Genomic DNA, 23,749 nt, shown 5'->3' with positions numbered 1-23,749 from the left:
CCTCAGAAACCCTGTACAGGGTCCCTGTGAGTAGGAATGGACTCCAAGGCACAGAACAACAACAGGGAGTAGGAAGGAATGGGACTCGGTACTACTCTTTCATTATAAAACTAGGAGTACTATAGGACTTTAATAGGAAAAGCTTTAAGGTCAAAACTTTGCCCTGTTTTTGTGTAGCACAGGAAGTAGCTATTAAGATGTATATCACTCTATAATGGGCATACTATTTAATCCTATTAGGACCAGGCTTCTCAGTGTAGAAAGGGAGAGAGGTGGAGTTTGAAAGAAAGAATGAACTTGAGTAACTTAAAGCATTCTGCATAATAAAGTGTAAGGCAGACTTCTTTGAAGGTCAGGGTACTTCTTGCAAAGGAAGAGGCAGCTTGGGAAGTGTTTCTCTTTCAAGGCTTGTTATTATTAAGTGCCCTCAGTCCATTCAGACTCAGGGTTTCTAAGGAATGACTGGTGAGTTTGAACCACCAACCTTCCAGTTAGCAGTTCAATGATTATCCTACAGTGCCACACCAAGACTCCCTTCAGAGGTTAGGAATCTATTGTCTATGTCAGAGGGGCCAAGGTTGTGCAATGTTTAAGAATTTAGCTGCTAACCTAAAGATCTTTGGTTCCAACTCATAGCCTAGGAGACCCTATGAGGCAGTGTTGTTCTGTCCTATAGTTGAAATCAACTCAATGGCGCATAACAAGCTCTGACTCATGAAGTGAAGGCTCAGGAAGCAGGATTATTAGCCTAGACTGAACTGATCTGCTGGAGTTATCTAAAATGGAATACCCAAGTTTGGTGACTTTAGTACACTATATGTATTTCTATGAGACTGGATCCTGCAATGACAGAAATAGATATAAGGTTGGGATTTCCTAAAAGCTGGTAGTTTTACATAAAACCCCAACCAAACCTGCTCCCATTGAGTCCATTCTGACTCAGAGTGGCCCTATAAGGACAGAGCAGATTTTCCCCAGAGGGCTCCATGACTCTAATCTTGGAGCAGAATGTCACATCTTTCACCTAGGCAGCAGCTTGTTGTGCCATAACAACAAAAACAACAAAAAATAAAAATCCACTGCCTTCAAGTTGGTTCACACTCATAGACACCTTGTAAGGCAGAGTAGAACTGCTCCGTGTGGAGAACAGTGAGTACAATTGCTCTGTGGGAGAAAAATGAGCTGATTGCCACATCCTTCTTCCACAGAGCAGATGGTGGGTTTGAACTACTGATTTTTTGATTAGCAAACCAAAGCTTAAACCACTGTACCAGGCTCCTTCTCGTTTGACACAGTAGACTTTAAATGAGAGAAACACTTCTCCAGAGTGGGGAGGACATGTTGTTGTTGTTAAGTGCTATCCAGTCAGTTCCAACTCATAGCAATACTGTATAGGGTTTCCAAGAAGCGGCTAGTTGGTTTGAACCACCAACCTTACAGTTAGTTGTTGTTAAGTACCATCGAGTTGGTTCTGATTCATAGTGACCTTATCTAGGGTTTCCGAGGAGTGGCTGGTGAGCTTGAACTTCTGACCTTGCACTCCGGCTCATTAGCCCACAGTATACCAGGACTCCTTTCAGTTAGCAGTCTTTTCAATTAGTAGTCCTCTGAGTTAGCAGTCCAGCACTTATCCTACAGCATCACACATAAGACCTTAAAGAAATAAGGGAATTCTCAAGTGATCAATTTCTTTGACTTGTCTCCCCTGAACATGGAAAAAAGTTGTATCTACACTAACATTCCTGGCACTGTAGGACCACAAAGTCATCAGTTCAAATCCACCAGCTGCTCCTTGGAAACCCTATACAGGGTTGCTATGAGTCAGAACTGACTTAACAGCACTTAACAACAACAACAATCTTCAGTAAAGTTTGATACTGACTCTTGGGGTTTAGGCCCAGGAGGGAAAAGTCTTCTGCATACGTAGAGCCGAGAGACCAAAAAAAAAAAAAAAAAACGTACCAGGATGCAATAAGAGAGGTATTTATTATTACAAAAAATAAAATAAAAGAGAGTCGGTGACAACTCATAGTGACCCCTATAGGGTTTCCAAGGCTGTACATCTTTACTGGAGCCGAAAACCTCCTCTTTTTCATGCCTGGTGGGTTTGAACTACCTATCTTGCAGTTAGCAGCCCAATGCATAAACCACCACTCTACTAGGGTTCCATGTTAAGATCTGTCGAGTCTGTTCCGACTCATTGCTGTTGTTAGGTACCATTGAGCCAGTACTGAATCACAGCAATTTTATGTACAACAAATGAAACACTGACCAGTCCATCGCCAACCTCTCAATTGTTGCTACATTTCAGCCATTGCTGCCACTACTGGGCTAATCCATCTCATTGGGGGTCTTCCTCTTTTTATCTGACCCTCCACTTTACCGAGCATGATATCCTTCTTCTAGGACTGGTCCACCCTGATAATATGTCCCAAGTATGAGACGAAGTCTGGCCATTTTAGCTTCCAGGGAGCATTTAGGCTGTACTTCTTCCAACACAGATCTGTTTGTCCTTTTGATAGTCCATGGTACTTTTAATGTTCTCCTCCAACACCATAACTCAAATGCATCAATTCTTCTATGATCTTCCTTATTCACTGTCCAATTTTTGCATGTGTATGAAGTTATTGAAAATACCATAGCTTAGGTCTGGACCACCTTAGTCCTCAAACTGACTTCTATGCTCTTGAACATTTTAAAGAAGTTTTATGCAGCAGATTTGCCTAATGCAATACGTCATTTGATTTCTTAATTGCTGCTTCTATGAGTTTTGATGGTTGATCTGAGCAAAATGAAATATTTGACAACTTCATCCTTTTCTCCATTTATATAGATGTTGTTTTATTGGTCCAGCGGTGAAGATTTTGTTTTCTTTATATAGAGGTGCAACCCATAGGGAAGGCTGTGGTCTTTGATCTTCATCAGTAAGTATTAAAGCTTTCAGCAAGCAAGGTTGTATCATCTGCATATTGCAAGTTGTTAATGAGTCTTTCTCCAATCCTCATATCATGTTTTTATTCATATAATCCAGTTTCTCAGATTATTTGCTCAGCATACAGATTGAATAAGTATAGTGAAATATTACAACCCTGGCACACATCTTTCCTGATTTTAAACCATTCTGTGTTCCCATATTCTGTTTGAACAACTGTCTCTTGGCTTATGTACAAGTTCCTCATGAGCACAATTAAGTGTTCCGGAACACTCATTCTCCACAATGTTGTCCATAGCTTGTCATGATCCACACAATTGAAAGAATTTACATAGTCAAGAAAACAAGGAAACATCTTTCTGATATTCTCTGCTTTCAGCCAAGATCCATCTGACATCAGCGATGATATCCCTCATTCCATGTTCTCATCTGAATCTGGCTTGAACCTCTGTAAATTCTCTATCAATGTATGGTTGCAGCTGTTTTCTAATTATCTCATAGCAAGCGTATATATGATTTCCAAGGAGTGACTGGTGGGTTTGAACCACCGACCTTGTTGTTAGCAGTCCAGAGGACATCCTACAGCACCACACCAGAACTCCTCAGACAGTAAGAGGGAGGAATGAAGTCGTTTCTTTCTCATAATCTCCTGAAGGAATCAACACAGGTGAGATTCTGATTTGGACCTCCAGCCTCCAGAACTGTGAAAAAATACTTTTTTGTTCTTCAAAGTCACTGACTTTCAGTATTTTCTTATGGCAGCCCTAGAAAACAAAGACTATAATCATATTTGTTGTGGATTTTCCCAAAGGGGGTATTAGGACAGGAAACTGTTCATAAGAAAGGTTTAGTGAAAAGAAAAGAAATCCTTACATTAGTACACAGACCTAACAAACTGAAATCCTGGCCAAATTGTTAAAGTAATGATTGTAGTTCAGAGCAGGGCTCATAGATCAGAAGAGATCTGAAAGTTAATAAGAAATAAGACAATTGAAATCTGCGGCATCAAGTTATCAATAGATAGGGAGACTTTGAGTCACAGTTCCACTGTGCTCAGCGAGCTACTGTATGCTGTGGTAATGTTGTTGTTAAGTGCCATCAAGTCAGTTCCAACTCATAGTGGCCCAGTATAGGATTTCCAAGGAGCGGCTCGTGAGTTTGAACTGCTGACCTGTGGTTATCCCTTTGCTTATTCCACAGTGCCACATCAAGACTCCATGCTGTGGTAATAATAATGTTTAATTGTTGTTAAGTGCCACTGAGTTAATTCTGATTCATAGTGACCCCGTATAGGGTTTCTGAGGAGTGGCTGGTAGGTTTGAATCACTGAGCTTGTGGTTAGAAGAGCTTATTCGATATCACCACATGAGAGTAGCTAATATTTATTCATTGCTGAAATAACAATAATAGCTATCTTTTATTAAAAGTTTTCTATGAGCCAGACACTGCTCTAAGTTCTTTCCCACCAAAAGTCACTGCCATTGAATCAACTCTGACTCTTAATGACTTTATAGGCTAGAGTAGAGCTTCCCCATAAGGTTTCCAAGGTTGCAATATTTATGAACGCGCACTTCCATATTATTCTTCCACAGCACTGCTGACCTTTTGGATAGCAGCTAAGCCTCTTTAATCACTACATCACAAGGGCTCCTCTAAGTGTTTTTTTATCATTGTTGCTAAGTGCTGTCGAGTTGGTTCCGACTCATAGCAACCTAGGGTTTCCGAGAGTGGCTGGTGGGTTTGAACTGCTGACCTTGCACTTACCAGTCCAGGACTCATATAGTACTATAGTGCAGACAAGTCTTAGTGGTGTAATGATTAAATACTTGGCTGCTAACCTGTCACTCTTCAGGAGAGAGATGTGGCAGTCTGCTTCCATAAAGATTCCAACTTTGGAAACCCTTTGCCCTTTAGTGTTGCTATAAGTCGGAATCGGCTAGTAGGCAGCAGGTTTGGTTTATGGTACAGACAAGGAGCCCTGTTGGCCCAATGATTAAGTGTTCAGCTGATAACCAAAAGGTTGGCAGTTTGGACCCACCCAGTAGTTCCATGAGAGAAAGCCTTCTGCTCCCATAAAGATCATATCCAAGACCCATGGGACAGGTCTATTCTGATGCATGAGGTCACTATGAGTCGGAATCAATTGGATGACAAGTTAAGTAACTTCCTAAAATGCAATGTACAATAATTAGCAGAGTCAGAAGTGAAACCCAGGTAACTGGGCTCTATGTTTTGCTTTTAACTATGAGTTATGTGCTATTTTAATCTTCACAGCAACCTTCTAAGATGTTGTTGTTAAGCGCCGTCGAGTCGGTTCTGACTCATAGCCACCCTGTATAGGCTTTCCGAGGAGCGGCTGGTACGTTTGAACTGCCAACCTTGTGTTTCAAACCAACCTTGATGTCGAGTGCTTACATTATGGTGCTACACCAGGACTTCAACTTTCTGAGTTAGATACCATCATTTTCACATTTCATAGATGAGCATAAAAACAGAAAGGTTAAGTAATATTCTCAAGGTCACACAGCAAATTGCAGGGCAAGATGGAGATTGTGAATTCAAAAGTCCTTTTGACTACAAAGCACATACTCTTCATTACTTTAATGGAGTCCCTCCTCCGACGCATTTATCCCACATAGAAAAAGAGGAAGACCCCCTAACGAGATGGATTGGCCAAGTTGCAGCATCAATGGACTCAAGCGTGGCAACAGTAGTGAGGTTGGCCCAGGATCAGGCAGTGTTTAGTTGTGCTGTGCATAAAGTCACTATGGGTCGGTACCAACTCAATGGCACCTAATAACAAGATCAACAATTTCAGTAAAGGAGTCCTGGTGGCACAGTGGTAAAGCATTTGGCTACAAATGGAAAATCAGTGGTTCAAACTTACCAGTGGTTCTGCAGGAGAAAGATGCAACAGTCTGATTACATAAAGATTTGCAATCTTGGAAACCCTATGGCATAGTTCTACTCTGTCTTATAGGATTGTGGTGGGTTTGAATTGACTAAACCTCAATGGGTTAATTTCCTGGTGTGGCGCTGTCCCATAAGCACTGGACTGCTAACCGCAAGGACGGCAATTCAAACTGCTCCTTGGAAACTCTATTCAGGGTCCCTATGAGTTGGAATTAACTTGATGGCACTTAACAAGAACATTCATTGCAATGCGCAGCAGTGAAAATTACACTTCTGCTGGAGTCAGGTTGGAATTTGAAAGGGCTTATTCACTGGTATGGTGCTGTGGGTTAATGCGCTGGACTGCAAAGTCGGTTTGAACTGCAGGTATGGTGGTTCAAGCTTACTAGCCGCTTCTCAGAAACCCTATACAGGATTGCTATCGGTCGGAACCCACTCGATAGCATACAACAACATTCACTCCTGACAATAACAACATATCTCAAAATGGATTGGCTTACACACCCTATATTGATATAGTCTCATTAACATAACAAAGCGAGAATGCTAAATATGCTGCCACATCCAGCTTTAACTCAGGTTGTGAGACCGAAGGAAACACATTCTTTTGTTTTTGTCAGGTGTCATCAACATGGGCACTGAACAAAGTTAGGACAGCTTCTGTCGTTATATTAAGAAGCATCTAAATAATGTACATTTTAATTTATCCCACCCACTGCCACTGAGTGAGTTGATTCCAGCTCATAACAACCCTACAGGACAGATTAGAACTGTTCTTTAAGGTTTCTGAAACTGCAGATCTTTACAGGAGCAGACAACATCATCTTTCTCCATGGAGTAGCTGGTGGGCTTGAACTTCCAACCTTGCAGTTAGCAGCCCACCACTAAAATTTACCAGCCCTACATTTTGTCTTCTTTGTTTTTATGTATTTTTCCAATTTGTAAATTTTTTTTGAAATCTTGATTCTATTATCTAACACATTAATTATCCTTTCTATGTTTTCTATCTTTTGAACCTTTGATTTTCCATCTTTTGGAAACAATTTTAAATAGTTCTGAGATTGTATATTCACTGAAATTTCTACAAAAAGGTTCTCAGCCACTGTAAATTTGTGTGGAAGAAGCACTTCCTTTTAAGTGCTTTCCCTTCAACTTCTTTATAGGCCCTCTCTTTCCATACGGGCTCTTCTTCCCTTCCCATCCCCCTTCTTGTAATTTTGGCATTTGCTCTCATCACACCACTCTTCCCTAAAACTGGAGTCCATGAGTCAGACAACTGTATTTCTGGCTTTTCTTCTGATTAATAACATTTCCCCGAGGCAATCGCTTCCTCTTTTATTTTGTTTTGCTTTCTTGATCTTCATTCAGGATAGCCACAAAAACACCAGATAGCCTAAATGTCTCAAAACACTGATATGCTTGAGTCATTGCATCAACTCAAAGCCTTATTTTTCTCCACAGATTTAGAGTTCACCAGGTGAGCCATTATGAAGACTCTGTCAGACTTCCTGGCCTGCCTCTGGGGTCTATAATATTCCATTTTTAGTTTGGCTTATGGCAGAAGAGTCATTTGGTTTGATGAATGGCATCAAAACAAGGCTCCATTCAGTTATCTGGCCAGATTTCTTTCTTTCTTTTTTTTTTTTTTTTACCACATCAAAATGTGGTAATTGCACAAAACTGAATTAAATTCATTTCAATTATATCTCTTACCCAATGGCACTGGAATTGTTGCTCCACATTCTATGCTTCTTTCTTAAAAAGAAAAAAAAAAGTACTTACATGAAATCTTTAAGGTTTATGTGCATCCAAGAAACATACGAAATTTGAGTCCTTGAAATAATTTCTCTCTCTCGCTCCTCAAGGTAATACATATACTGCATTAAATTCTCCCCCTTCCCTCAGTTAGTTCTCTGGTAAAAAAAAAAAAAAAAAGTTCTGTCCATTTTCTGATAGGCAAGGGGATTAAAAGAGGAATCAAAGAAATGAGACTTTGGCTTTTTGCCAGTTTCTCCATTAGTCAAACAGCATATTTTCAGATCCGGTTGCAATTTATTGAGCCTATAATATGCCAAACAGTTTTACATACATTTTATCATTTAGGATCCACAGAAGCAAGATCAGAAACCTCTGGTCTGAGGTGTCAACTTCTACTGTGCTGTTCCTTCTCAGCACTTATCAAAACTATACTTAGCTACTTATTAATGCAATTATTTGTTCAATGTCTTTTTCCCCCCATGGTCTATAAAACTCATGAGGGCAGGTTTGTATGCGAAGTGTTTGTTTTTGAAATCCTAGTGTCTAACCTGGGGTCCTGGTGTAGAGCTGTGGGTTAATGTGCTGGACTTCAAAGTCGGTATGAACTGCAAGGTTGTTGGATCAAACTCACCAGTTGCTTCTTGGAAACCCTGTACAGTGTTGCTATGGGTAGGAACCAACTCGATGGCAGTTAACAACAAGTGTCTAATGTAACCATTGCCTGAGGGGAAAAAAGCCCTGGTAATCTGCTTCCATAGAGATTGTTGTTATTCAGTGCCATTGAGACCGTTCTGAACCAGAGTGATCCTATGTACAGCAGACTGGAACATTGTCCAATTTTGTGCCATCCTCACAATGACTAGTCTAAGAAACCCTATGGGGAAGTTCTCTTCCATCATATGGGCCTGCTATGAGTCAGAATCAACCGGACAGCTATTAACAACAGTGTCTAACCCAGGGCCCTGCACTATAGTAGACACAAAGTAGATGTTGTTTGAATAAGTGAATTAACAGTTTCCCCAAAGAAAAACAAATGGCAGGTGAAGAAACTAAGGTTGTCCAAGACCATACTGTCAAATAAATGGCAGAGACTGACAAGCACTTGGTCTTTAATTCCAACGGAAATTCTCATTCTCAAATTATTTCTATTCACTACTTGGTTTTCAGAGATTAATTGAAAGAATGTGAGAAACAGTATGTTGGCATAATATGAATTTTTTTTTTAAAGTAATTTGGAGGTTCTATTCTATAGTATTGTCCAAACACCCGGTCACACTCAAAACATTTATAGACTTTAAGAGAGGAATAATATGTTCTTTAGGAGAAAACCCTTAGACTTAAATGTTATCTGTTTATTTTAGAATAATTTGGAATTAATAGGGCACGTAGCAGCCTGGTCTGGTGCTGTAGAATAAGTACTGGACTGCTAGGTCAGTTTGAATTGCAAGGTAAGTAGTTCAAAGTCACCAGCCACTCCTATGCAGTGTCTCCATGAGTCAGAACCAATGGCACTTAACAACAATCAGTCACCCACTGCCCAAAGGAATAAATTAGCCAAGTACCAAAGTACTTCACTCATCATTTGCCTCCCTTTTCTACTGACGTGTCCTGATTACGAAAAGCTCCAGGTTAGGTTGGTTTCCTGTACTGATTCCATGTCTGAAAATGGAAATAACCAAACTTTAAACATTAGTATATTCTAAATTTATTATGTGCTTTTCATAGTATTATTTTTAAAGCATTCCACAGACATTTTCTGTACCCTTTCTTCAAATGAAAAATGTTCAAGGTAAATAAAGAGTTAATTTTTATGATAGAATATACCACAATGTCAAACGTCTATTTTATAGCATTAAATCCTGAAGGGATAAGTTCTTTAGATGTAAACATTATCAAAAATTTCCTATAATTTTAAGGGATAAACACAAGAATAAACAAATTTGCAGATGAGCTTGGGGAAGGGAGAATTCTGTTACTTTGTTCTAAGCTGAGATTCTGAAGTATTCTTATTCACAGTAATAACTGCCAAAATACAGGGTCATTTTCCAAGAAATTTATGTTTCTTGGACTTTCTGCTCCAGCTGGTGTGTTGACTTCACAGTGCTCTGTTCCAAATCTCAGTTCCAGCTCATTGCCGATTCTATCCTGCAGTGATTGCAAGGGATGGTGGCATAGGGTCTTGAGTGGGTGGAAGAGGGAGGAGAAAGGGAGGTGAAATCCATCTTAACTTTGAAAAGCCCAGTGTTGACCTGCATTTTTTAGGGTGACATAGTCATTTAGACGTAGCTGATTGACTACAAATCCTCCCTGCTTCTGGTTTTCTTCTATGCACGAGAAGACAGGCTGTTTTTGCAATAACCTTTCTCACTTCTGCCCACACTGATGGCTCCATTCCATGCTCTAAATCATTGTCTTCATGAGGTTTAAGTAAACCTCCTTCCAATTCTCTTCAAATTCAGTGGCATATTGTAAATCACATGCTGGGTTTTCAATTGCCTGGGCATTATTTTTAAGATCATTGGTTATTTTTTTTTTTTTTTAAGCAGCAGATTTGTGGCAAAAGCTTGGCCACATTTTCTATGTCATTTGCCAGGTTTCCAATTTTAACTGTGTAATTTCCATTAATCTCTGTTACAGTGTAATGGATGTACTACTTGATGCTCAATAGATAACCAGTTCATTTAATTAATTATTCTGTCGATCCGACACTTCTCAGGTACTTACACACTGATGATATCTAAGCAAGTTGAAACTTCGTATGTGGTTTAAAGTCTAGCATTATTGGGCAAAATGTTAGCCAAGTCTACTTCGCACTCCTGCAAAGTACCTTCACTCTTTTGGAGGCCATTGTCCTTCTCAGCATGTCATTTTCATTCTACTTCTTGGTTTTTCACATATAGTTTCTAAAGCTTCCTTGAATCTCCTCTGTTCCTCTAGACCAATGCAAGTGTCACAATTGGGACCTATATTAGATTTAAACTTACATTTCTTAACTCTAGTTTTGGCCATTAACAGTAAAAGGGGGTTTCAAAAAGATTGTGGAAGAATTCCATTATCTTTTTATTCCATTTTTCCATGAACTTTTGAAGCTCCCTTGTACATTGGCTTTGATGTCAGACAACCTTAGGTCAGAGTACCTGTTTTGTCAGTATTGATGTGATCTTGTTCACATTATTTCACATCACCTACCTTCATTCAGATTCCTCACTTACAAAGTGAGGAACAGAGTCTTAATGAAAATAGATTCTTATGAAACTGTAAATATAACATAAACAAAGTGCCTAATTAACAGTAGGAAGTCCTGGTGTGGTGCTGTGGGTCAATGTGCTGGACTATAAAGTCGTTTGAACCACAAGGTCAGGGGTTCAAGCCCACCAGACATTCCTCGGAAGTCCTATACAGGGTTGCTATGGGTTGGAACCAAGTCAATGGCATTTAATAACAATAGCAGTTGACGTTGTTGTTGTTGTTAAGTGCCATCAAGTCGGTTCCGACCCATAGCGACCCTGTACAGGGTTTCCGAGGGTGTAAATCCTTACGGGAGTAGAAAGCCTCATCTTTCTCCCGCGGAGCGGCTGGTAGTTTCGAACCGCTGACCTTAAGGTTCGTAGCCCGATTCGTAACCACTACGCTACCAGAACTCATAGCAACTTTATATAGGGTTTCTGAGGAGTGGCTGGTGGATATGAACCACCAACATTGTGGCTAGCAGTCCAGTGCTTACCCTACAGTGCCATACCAGAACTCCACAGTAAGTATTAACTACACTAACTAATTTAAAGACAAACCACACTGGGCAAATCTATTGCAAAAGACTTCTTTAAAGGGTAAAGAACAAAAATGTCACTTTGAGTGCTAAGATATACCTGAACCAAGCCATGATATTCTCAATGACCTCATATGCATGTGAAAGTTGGACATTAAAGAAGGAAGACTGAAGAAGAATTGATGCATTTGAATTATAGTGTTAGCAAAGAGTATTGAATATTCTACAGACTGCCAGAAGAATTAAAAAATCTGTCTGGGAAAAAATACAGCCTGAATGCTCCTTGGAAGTGAGGATGATAAGACTTTGTCTCATGCACTTTGACAAGTCCCTATAGTAAAACATCATGCTTGGCAAAGTAGAGGGCCAGTATTAAGGGTCAAGACCTTCAACAAGATGAATTGACACAGTGGCTACAAAAATGGACTCAAATATAGCAACAATTATGAGGATGGTACAGGACTGGGCAATGTTTTGTTCTGTTTGACACAGGGTCACTACAATTCTAAATTGTCTCAACAGCACCTAATGACAACAGCAATCATATAAATATGTTGATTCTGGAAGGCCCTACTTCTTACAAGTTAAGATCTCCCATTCTCAGTGTTCTAATACATAAAATGAGGGTAATCCTAGTAGATTTCATTAGTTTTGTGTGTGAGGGTTACATTAAAGAAGAAACTAATTACAAAGCATAATAATAATAACTAGTACCTTATAAAGTATGGGCCCTGGTGTGTTGCTGTAGGATAAGCATTGGACTGCTAACCATAAGGTTGGAAGTTCAAACCCATCAGCCGCTTTTGGAAACTCTATGCTGAGACAAGATGAGTTTAAGCTAAGTCTATGACAAAAAACAACAACAACAAATTATAAAGCATAGTGACTAGCATGAGGAGGATCTTCAAAAATGGAAATGATTTGTTATCATGATTACCGTGGTATTTCATTTACTCTTTTATAAAATGTGTGGTCCCTGAGTGGTGCAAATTGTTAATGCACTGTGGTGCTAACTGAAAAACTAGATAGGCAAAAAAAAAAAAAAAAGGACAGGCACCTCATAAGACAGCTACTTCTGAAACATCAGAAAACTCTGGGGAGCACAGATCTACTCTGACACTCATGGGAGTACCATGAGACAGAAGCAACTTGATGGCAACTTGTTTATTATAGAATTTATTATTATTAGATTTATCACAAAGAAAGAAGAAAATACTGACAAATAGTTATGGACCATCAAGATATTCCATTTTCAAATAAGTAAAAATGTGAAGGGAAAAGTATATCTTAAAGTAGATGAATGGAATGTATTAATTTTTCTAAGTGAGGGATCACAAGTTGCTAATTGGGATTGAGGTCTTAAAAGTTTTACAGGTGGCCATCTAAGGTGTCTCCACATCCGGAGCAAAGAAAAGTGAGAAAAAAAATTACAGACACATGGAAACAATCAGTCTAAAAGACTAATGGGCAAAAAAAAAAAAAAAAAAGGGCCACGTAAGCCTCAGCTTCCGTGACTCTGATACAAGAAGAACTAGATGCTGTCCTACTACCACTGCTTACCACTCTAAAAGAGATTTGAATATTAGGTCCCAAATAGAGCAGGAGAAAGGTGTTTAAAAAACTCAAAATCACACACAAAAAACCAGGCTTACTAGTTTGATAGATACTGGTGAAACTATTGAGACTACTCTCCTGTTGCTGTTATTGTTGGGTGCCATCAAAATTGGAGGAAAACTCCTATCCAGTGTCATAACTCAAATGCATCAATTCTTTTACAGTTTTCCTTATTCATTGTCCAACTTTCACATACATATGGAGGCAATTGAAAATACCATGGTTTGGGTCAGGCATACCTTAGTCTTTAAACTGATAGCTTTGCTTTTGGCTACTTGAAAGAGTTCTTGTGCAGCAGATATGGCTAGTGAAATAGGCTATTTGAATTTTTGACCCTGCTTCCATTAGTGTTGATTGTGGATCCAAGCACAACCAAGTCTTTGACTGCTTCGATCTTTTCTCCATTTATAATGATGTTATTTATTAGTCTAGTGCTGAGAATTTTTATTTTCTTTATATTGAGGTGCAATCCATATGGAAGGCTGGGGTCTTTGGTTTTCATTAGTTAGTATTTTAAATCATCTTTGTTTTCAGCAAGCAAAGTTATATTATCTGCATATCACAGGTTGTTAATGAGTCTTCCTCCAATCTTAATGCTACTACATTCTTGTTTCTATTATCTGGCTTCTTGGATTTTCTGTTCAGCATATAGACTGAGTAAATATTACGAAAGAATACAACCTTGGCACAGATCTTTCCTGATTTTAAGCCATATTGAACAACTGTCTCATGGTCTGTGGTCCTTGTGGTGGTGGTGATTATATGCTGTGAAGTCAGTTCCGACTCATAGTGACCCTACATAGGGTTTCTGAGGATGTAAATCCTTACAGGAGTAGAAAGCCTCATTTCACTCCCATGGAGCAACTGGGAGTTTCAAACTGCTTCTCTTGAGGTTAGCAGCCTGACTCATAACTACTATGCTACCAGAGCTCCTTAGTCAACCTGTAAATTGGAACTAAACTCACTCACCCCCATGGCTCAACTTAAGTCAAACAGTTTATTGTTGTTATTATGTGCTGCCGAGTCAGTTTCGACTCATAGAGACCCTATATAAGGCTTTTGAGCTGTGGCTGGTGAAGTTTGAACTGCTGACCTTGCAGTTCAAACCAACTTTGCAGTCCAGTGTACTATCCTACAGCGCCACATCAGGACTCCTTCAGCAAAACAACAATATGTTGTTGTTAAGTGCTGTTGAGTTGCTTCTGACCCACAGAAACCCTGTATAGGGTTTCTGAGGAGCTGCTGGTGAGCTCAAACCACCAACCTTGCAGTTCAAATGGCTTTGCAGTCTGGCACATTAACCCACAGTGCCACACCAGGACTCCAGCCAAACAACAAACAGGTCTATAAGGTGAACATTAACACCAGAAAGTGTATGTACTTCTTAGGAAAATCAATCAAACAAGATAAAAAAGCAGGCATGTACCCAGGGATAAAGCCCAGAAGGAGTCCTGACTTGGCACTATAGGATAAGAACTCCACCACAAGGTCAGTTTGAACTGTAAGGATGGCAGTTCAAACTCACCAGCGGCTCCTTGGAAACCCTATATACGGTTGCTAGGAGTTGTAATGGACTCAATGGCACTTAACAACAACAGAAACTCAGAAGGCAGGAAGAGATAAGAAAGATGAATGTATGGAAACAATAAACACAAGGAAGAAATGGGAAGAGTTCAATTTCATTGTGAGATTGCAGTCAATGTAAAAAAATGCGTTTGGATTGTTGAAAAAAAAAAATCAATATACTCTGTAAACGTTCACTCAAATCACAATTAAGAACTAAAAACAAAATAGAAAGAAAAGAAATTGGCAATAGAAATCATAATAGAAGGTCCTGGACAGAGGAGAAAAATACATACAACAAAATTCAAAATCATGAAAAGGATCAGATTAAGTGGTTTGATAGAGGCAAGAGGAACCCCCAAGACTGCAACCCTTAGTCACTCTTCAAACCTGGAACTGAACCTTTCTCCCAGGATCACTTTCCAGACAAGCATAGACTGGCCTATAAAGTGAACAAACAACATCTGTGAGGAAAATACTCTTCAGAACAATCAGCCACAAGAGACCAAAAGGGCAACTTTAATTCACTTTGTAAACTTTCTCACTGACCACAATAAAATGTTCTAAGAAAGAAAGAAATTGCTAATGTCTCATGGAGTCTCATGGGTTTGGGAAGTGGAGACATTAGGAAGAAATATGTGACAGGCACTCACTTGGTTTCTCAAGGGTTTCGATGTTAAAATTCTTAGACTTCAAGCCTGTTATGTGTGAGAGGACTTAATTTTCATTGTCATAAACACTACACAAAGCTACTGGCAACTCTAACCTTTGCTTAGCTTCCTCATTGTCCCCTCTCTAAATATCTAATCCTGAGAGTTTCAGTGAAACATACTATTGTCTATAAAATATTTTTATGATTGCCTTTTCTCAAACTCCTCTACTTTAAATTAAAAAAAAAAAAAAAAAATCCCAAACACAGAAATTGCATAGTGATTTGCTTCGTCTGCAAGGTATTTGTTTTTAAACTACAGCTGCACAAAGATTTTATGCTGCTTCCTCTGAGTGATCATGAGAAAAGTCTCTCCTTGGGCTTTTTCTGGTTCTAAAACCCTAGAGAATAAATTGAGTTTTGGAACATTGCCAGATATGTGATAGGTCTACAAGGAAAACAATAAGCAATCTTTTCTGTTTGGAAAGACTAAATTCAGAGACCACTGTCCTGACAGGTTAGACATAAAACTCTCATCCTCTCTCCTCTCCTCCAAGCCTCTTCTGATTAGTTTCCCTTTGAAGGTTGACTGAGATGAGTTAGAGTGTCTTTTATAATTCGGATCCCATCGATGTGGGGGTGTCACAATTTACACACAGAACTAAAAACTTTGCAATGCCAGATTCTAAATCATCACTATCACTGAGTTTAGTCTGGTGTCATTGGTCTCATCAGACACATATTTCTCTCTGTCATAAGGAATTTGGAGCCAATTTATTTCGAAGTCTTAGAATACAACTGTTTCCTTTTCATTCCTCCACATTCTTCATTCAGTATTAATCTAAACAGTTTTTTTTTATTGTTTTATAGTATCTTATTTTATTGCCAAGAAATACTGCTGTGTCCATTTCTAGCTCTGTTTCTAAACATATGGTGCTCATCTTTTTGCCACTGTAGGGAGGCAAAGACTATCAGAAATCAGGAAATGGGTATCCAGAACAGGAATGTGTGTGCTTGAAGGACAACAGCCTTCCATGTGTATTTGCATAACCTTTCCATTTATAGCTGCAAGGCTTCCATGTGCCCATGGCTAAAGGGGTTGATGTACATAGGGGAGTACAGGTTACAGCTAAGTACTGGAAGACTAGAAGAAAATTTCCCACTCACACAACAATCACTTCCTAGTGCCATTTTGAAGTGATGTATGGAAGCCCTGTGTCGTCCAAAAAGAATAAAATTCTTCTCTTGTTGTTAAGTGCTGTTGATCCAATTGCGGACCTTAGAGACCCTGCATAGGATTTCTGAGGAGCGGCTGGCGAAATTGAACCACCAGCCTTGCAGTTCAAACGGCTTTGCAATCTGGTACATTAACCCACAGAGCCATACCAGACTCCAATTTCTTTGAACAGGAAAAGGTAAAAACATTAATCTCCCCCTCCCAGAAAACATTAACTGTCCTCCCCTCCCAGGAGACAAGCTAGAATGTTAATCAGGTTACTGAGTGCGACCAATCCTCCCTGCTGAGGAGAAGAGCTGGAATGCTAACCTTCTGGTTTCTCTCCTGTCTTCAAACAGGTCCACAACCTACCCCTTCCCTGATTCTGTCCCCATATAAGCCTGTATTGACTGGCACTTGGGGCTCAGAATCTGGAAAAGCTAGCTACTCTGAGCCAGCAGGTTTAATAAAATCTGAAACTCTGCTTCACCTCTCCTAGCGGCCTTGGTTTCTTCAGAGACGGATCTAGAGCTGCTGTGACATTCTCAGATCTAGAGCTGCAGTAACACTCTAGGATGGAAAACTGCTGTAGCATGTTCTCTGAAATAAACCTGTTTAGTCAGATAGGATGGTCTTCTCTTGGTGCCCTAGAGGATGATTTTCAAGATGTAACGATGGTTACCACCTAAAATTAAAACATAAAATGTTTCTCAGCAAAATTACCTTACATAAACAAATTCAAATAAAATGCAATCAACTAACCAAAATTCCCCTAAAAAATGCTCCACCTTGATTCTAGTTTGTTAACATCCTTGAGCACTAACACAATCTTACTCATATTTGAATCTCCTACTGTTTTAGAACAATGTGATAAACTGTCGCTTATTAACAAATGTTTGCTGAATTTTGTAAAATCAAGATCAGTCTCCCAGTCATTGCAACAAGCATCAATAATAAGAAATACACTTTATGAATTTAACTCAGAAATACAATAAATTATCAATGAAGAAAATACGGATAAGCAAACAAAATTTCAGCCAATATTCTACGGCCCAAAGATAACTATTCTCTACACTTCATCAAATACATACTTTTAGAACTAAGCCTAAATTCAATATTCAGGATTTAAAGCACAGTGAAATTATAAACAAACCATACTATTATACACTCAGTAATGCCAACAAATATGCCATAGGCTCACGCTTTGGAGTTTCTTAACTAACAAAGAAAAAAGTCTTTTCTAACTCAAAGTCATAAAAATTGTTATTGGTGAGGTACAGGAAGCAGACCTGGAGATGAAGTTAGAGATGTAAAACGTTTATTAGGGTTATTATGGAGTAAATTGTGCCCCACCTCCCCAAATATGAATAATAAATCCTAATCCCTATGCCTGTGGAGAAATCCTGGTGTGGTGCTATGGGTGAATGTGCTGGACTGCAAGGTCAATTTGAACCACAAGGTCAGTGGTTCAAGCTCACTAGCTGCTCCTCAGAAACCCTATGCAGGGTCGCTATGAAAACTAACTCAATAACACTTAACCAACAACAATACCTGTGGATATAATATCATTTACAAATTGGATTTTCTTTGTCATGTTAATTCAGTTAGGTAAGTTATGTCTTAAACCAAATCACCTGTGAGTTCTATATATATATATTGTTGTTAAGTGCTGTCGAGTCAGTTCTGACCCATAGTTACCCTGTATAGGGTTTCCAAGGAGTGACTGGTGAGCTTGTAGTTCAAATGGCTTTGCAGTCTGGCGCATTAACCCACAGCGCCACACCAGGACTATATATATTGGAAGAATATTGCCCAGTGTTTTTGTGGTTTAGTTAACCCTGTGGTACAGTTACCACATATCCATGGGTTTCATATCCATAGATTCAACCAGCCATGGATAGAAAATATTCAAAAAAGAATGTTCCAGAAAGTAATATTTACATTTGCCAGACATGGAGCTCTATGCTAAACCCATGTGAATGAGGCATTCCCTGCTGTAGCCTCCAGCCATGTCACAGATCCTCAGTCTCTCTTTTTGTTCACCACATATCTCCTTTTTCACAACTTGTCTTAAATGCACCCTTTATTTTTGTGACTAAATAGCTAGGAAGTGGTCAAAGCAATCTCTCAAAGGCCAGAGGGAGTGTAAAGTGCTATTTACATAACATTTACATTGTAGTAGATACTATCAGTAATCTAAAGAAGATTTAAAGTGTAAGGGAGGGTTTTACATAAGCAATTTAAGCATCTGCTAATTTTGAAAGCTACATGGGTCCTGGATACCTTGTGGATATTGAGGGAAAACTGTATTTGCAATATAAGGCTACAGTTATGCCACTTTTAAAAGAATAATCTATATTAACATTTTCTCTATTACTTTTTAAGTCTATCAAGGGTTCTTGTTGTTGTTACGTGCCACTGAGTTGGTTCTGACTCATATTGACCCTGTGTAGGGTTTCTGAGGTGTGGCTGATGATTTTGAACCACTGACACTGAGATTATTAAATGCTTCGAGCTGCTAACCTCAGGGTCAGCAGTTCAAAACTACCAGCTGCTCCACGAGAGAAAGATGAGGATTTCTGCTCCTATAAACATTTACAGCCTCGGAAAGCCTGTACAGAGTCGCATAACAACATCTTACAGTGACACACCAGAACTCCAGCCATCACATTGTTTTTGTTAGTGCCATAGGGTTAGTTCTGACTCATAGAAACATGTATAGGGTTTCCAAGGAGCAGCTGGTGAGCTTGAACCACTGACCTTGCGATTCAAACCAACTTTGCAGTCTAGCGCATTAACCCACAGTGCCACACCAGAACTCCAGCCCATCACATTGGTGGTGGTGGTGTGCCAGGGCGTCGGTTCTGACTCAGTGACCCAGTATAGGGTTTCCAAGGCTGTAAATCTTAAAGGATCATCTTTCTTCTGTGGAACAGCTGGGAGTTTCGAACTGCTAACCTTAAGTGGTTACGCATAGGGCTGCGAACCGCAAGGTCAGCAGTTCGAAACTACCAGCTGTTCCGCGGGAGAAAGATGAGGCTTTCTGCTCCCATAAAGATTTACAGCCTCGGAAACCCTGTACAGAGTCGCTATGAGTCGGAACCGACTCCACGGCACATAACAACAACAACAACCTTAAGATTAGCAGCCCGACTTGTAACCAGTACGCTACCTGAGCTCCTTTGCCATCACATTAGGGGTGAGTTAATTAAATGTGGCTCCTGGGTGGGAAACTGTGAAAAAAAAATTCTGTTCATTAAAATCACCTACTTGTGATATTTCTGTTAAATCAGCACTAGGTGTGGCCCTGTGGACTCCTGGTGTGGTGCTGTAGGATCAGCACTGGACTACAAACCACAAGGTGAGTTAATTAAATGCTTGACCAAATATAGCACTCGGAACTGAACCAATGGCACTCAACAACAACAACAATGTGATGTTTGGAAATGCAGTTGCCTTTGTAGGGCCAGACCAAATGATTGTGAACAGGAAAAAGTAAAACATTAACCTCCCCACAACCCCATGAAAACATTAACTGCCCTCCCTTCCCAGGACACACCTAGAATGTTAATCAGGTTACTGAGTGGGACCAATCTTTCGATGTGTCCCCCTTCCCCATTTCTATCCCTCTATAAGCCTGCATTGAACCGACACTCAGGGCTCAGAATCTGGAGGATTTAGCTCCTCAGAGTCAGCCAGCTTAATAAAATCTGAAACTTTGCTTCACCTCACTGAGTGGCCTTGGTTTCTTCAGTGATGGCTCTAAACCTGTTGTAACAGTCTCAGATCTCAAACTGCTGTAACATTTGGTCCCCTGACTGGGAAACCACCACACTGGCCCCTTGAGCCACCTGCTTGAGTTGGGGAGTGGCTGATGGTGAGCTCCCCACCCTCCTGGCAGATGAGACTGTATGCCACATTTGAAGGTCCCTCCTCCTCCAAGTGAGGGCAGCCAGCTGCCACACCTACCTCTCCCGACTGGACTTGAAAGAAAAGGTGAACCAGAGAACCAACCAGCTAGGACTTCTGGAACAGTTAAGGCCCTGGGCCTGGGTTAAACCCAGTCAGGCCTGTCCCTACATACAGAAGGAAGACTTGATCACTTTCCAAGGTCTCACCTAGAGGTGTAGTCAGGGACTCCCCTAAGGGGGGTGGGGGTGGAGGCGGGGTGGAACTGCCATAAACTGTGTGACTGGTTGAATATGAGTGTGCAGGTAACCGAAGTGCGGCTTGCCGCACCTGGTCTGTATGGTCCCATGGCTCCGGCATCTGAGAGGTCCCTAACCTGCTGTTCTGTGACGACGTTATAAGACATAATGGTGACTCACCTTTGAGAGAAGGTGACCTGGCTAGTGATTAATACAAGTGGAACTTAGCTAAGACGTGTCTAAGTTCCCAAGAGTGATGTGGCCAGGCTAGCAACTGAGTGAAGCCTTCCCTTGTCTGTCACGACACTGATCAAGGGCACTACATACACTTAAGTTCTATGGGAAATTCTCATAGTGAGCCAACAGACTTAAAATGTATGTTAATGAATTTAAAAAGGGAAGTCTTGTATGCAGAACTGTGTGGTGAGAGTGAGTGAGTCTGGCACTGGGCCGGTGGTGAACCTCATACAGCTTAGGGAGACAGTCCTCACTGCTAGCACAGAGTGGATTCCTGGTTCAAAACCCTTTCAAGCTAAGAGGCACTTGAAAATCCTAGCAAGAGGAAAAGCAAGGTGTGGACACTATCTGTCTGTTGTGAATGTACCTCCATGAGAGGCCCGCTGGCTGCCTGGACAGGTGAGCCCAGGAGCACAGTAACTGAACATTCCAAGCAGTGATGCCAAGAATCTTTTCTAGAGAGTCTTCGACCCTGTGTCTCCTGCACTCACAGTCGCCTTCACTTGTGAGATTCCCTTGCTTTATTCTAGCTGCACCTAAAAGTGTCCCTTCTGTTTCTGGTAAGGTTAAATCTGTATTTAAAATGGAAATATAGGCCTCACTCCCAAAGAAAAGTACTATAAGGCACAATTCTGACAGGTTTCTGTATGGGTACCCTCCTATGACATCAAAGGAAATGGTGTTTTACTGTCCTACAGCTTGGCCACTGTACGATCTAGATAATGGGGAAAATAACCTCTTTTGTAAGGTTTTTATTGTGGATGCGTAGAAGTGTACAGGGAAGATTATCAGTTTTACATTCAACAAATCATATACTTTGTTTCATTACAATGATTATAAACCCCTTCTTGTACCATCAGTTAACAGTATTTCATTTACCTTTATTGAAAACAACAACAACAACAACAAAAACACTCAGACATATGTAATAATTTACACCTCCAATTTACACATAATTTACACATTCTGAAAGTCTGCCTCCTGGCCACCAGCTCTTAGTCCCTCTCTGCCCATGAATCTAGATTCCTCAGCTGCTCCCTCTCTCCATGTCCCCAACTCTGCCTCCATCTCTGGTGTCACTGCTTCTCTGGATAAGGTCCCACATTCTGCTTGTGATCTTCTCCCTTGATGGTCCTAGGGGCCTCTGTTTCTGGACTGTAAAATTAACCACTCCCCTGTTTATGTTACAAAACTTCTACCTTTACAATGGCGACAGTCACAATTAGTCATGATAAAAATTACTCACTATTGAATCATACGAATCTTATCCTTATCTCTTTTCACCAGACCCATTTAGACAAGATGCAAACTATTCAGTGGGGACTCTTTCTCCCCACCTCCAACATTCTTAAACTAAACTCCCTCTTGAAACTTTGTAAGCCAGTCACTTCATGCCTTTATCACCCCCTCATTTTAGGTAGCCAATGTCTAAGTTGCCTGTCCCTATCTACCCTGTGTACAGAGCGGATAGCATTGATACTTTATGTGAAGACTCCTTCCCTCTCTGTTGGTATTTAGAGTTACTACCTCCATGAGTATAGGTCAGATTCATCAAATTGTAGCAATTTACCCATGTTTCCTTTATCAAAAAAAATTTTTTTTTTTACTGTAATCTTCCTCTAGTCAAGTTCTGATTATCAAGCCATTGAGGCTAGGTCAAATGGGTACTGTCTTCTTTTTCTATCTTGGTTTGACTTGTTAAATAGAAAAATTTCGAATACTTCCTAGTGAGATGTTGGGTGCTGTCAGGTTGGTTCCAAATCGTGGTGACCCTGTGTGGGGTTTCCGATGAGTGACTGGTGAGCTTGAACTACTGACCTTGAGGTTTGTATGGACCTTATGGTTCAGCACATTGACCCACAGTGCAACATCAGGTTGACCCAACCAAAATGACAAATTTAATAACCACTATTTTTGCTGCTCAACGTCCTAATTGGACAGATATTCAGGTTCTGTTGATAATGCTCCAGACCAGCAATGAAAAAGACTAGTCTGAGATAAGGCATGGGACGAAACAGCATGCATCCATGGAGAGCAACCTGATTGGACCCTTGCCCCAGTCAAGGCGATTCCGCTAGCTAACACAAATTGAAATCTAAATGGGCCTGCCATGGCTGGAGCACTATAAAAAGTTCATTCTCAGAGGTCTGAAAAGGGAGTTCCTAAACAAAAGAGCTTGAACATGGTATAGACAGTTCAGAAGTCAACTGAGGACCTCTCCAAATTCTTTGAATGAATCTACCAGGCTTACTGTAAGTACACAAACCTTGATCCTGAGAACTCAGCAAATATCCGAAGGTTAACATGACTTTTATTTCCCAAAGTGCCTGGATATTAAAACGAAATGGCAGAAATTCAACAGGGCAATTGACATCAATTCATCCCAGCGGGTGGACATCACCTGCGAAGAATTTAAAAGCCGAAAGCCTGAGAAGTCTCAGGCCGTAACTGTCTTCCTAGGACCACTAGAGGTAAACCTGTGGGACCTCAGGGAGGACCCCTGAAAGGAAAGAGGGCCTTAAACAAGGACCACTGTGCTTATTGCAAAAACTTGGACAATGGAAAAATAAATGCCAAATCTCAGGGGAGGTTTTGACAGAAAAAGCCATCCAACTCAACAGATGGTTGAACAAGCTTCGTTGTCTGCAGAAGACTAATGGTTTCAGGGGTGAGGGGGGTCCAGCACGATTTGGCATCAACCTCTACCACCCCTATTGTCCCACCCCTGGGACCTCAGTTGAATATAACAATGAGGGACAGACTGGGATCATCCTTCCATTCAGTGATGGTGACTGAGAGCTCAGGGAGGCCTGAGGACCAGTTCTTCCTGAAACCCCTAGACTGCGTCACTGGGGAAAAGAAAATGACTGTCTGGTCCCCTTACTGGACCAGGACCTGCTTCCAAAGTTGCATGCTCAAACAGTTTCCTCAAACCAAAAATCTGTAGATGGAG

The 23,749-nt window shown here is 40.4% G+C and overlaps 1 pseudogene; it reads left to right on the top strand.

Annotated features, from left to right (window-relative positions):
- Window positions 1-23,300, top strand: part of LOC102821728 — a 68,593-nt pseudogene extending 45,293 nt beyond the window's left edge.
- Window positions 23,301-23,749: the final 449 nt, after the last annotated feature.

Source organism: Chrysochloris asiatica, unplaced genomic scaffold (genome assembly GCF_000296735.1).
Source record: "Chrysochloris asiatica unplaced genomic scaffold, ChrAsi1.0 scaffold00009, whole genome shotgun sequence".
NCBI classification, from domain to species: domain Eukaryota; kingdom Metazoa; phylum Chordata; class Mammalia; order Afrosoricida; family Chrysochloridae; genus Chrysochloris; species Chrysochloris asiatica.
This window is presented reverse-complemented; position numbering and strand designations above follow the sequence as displayed.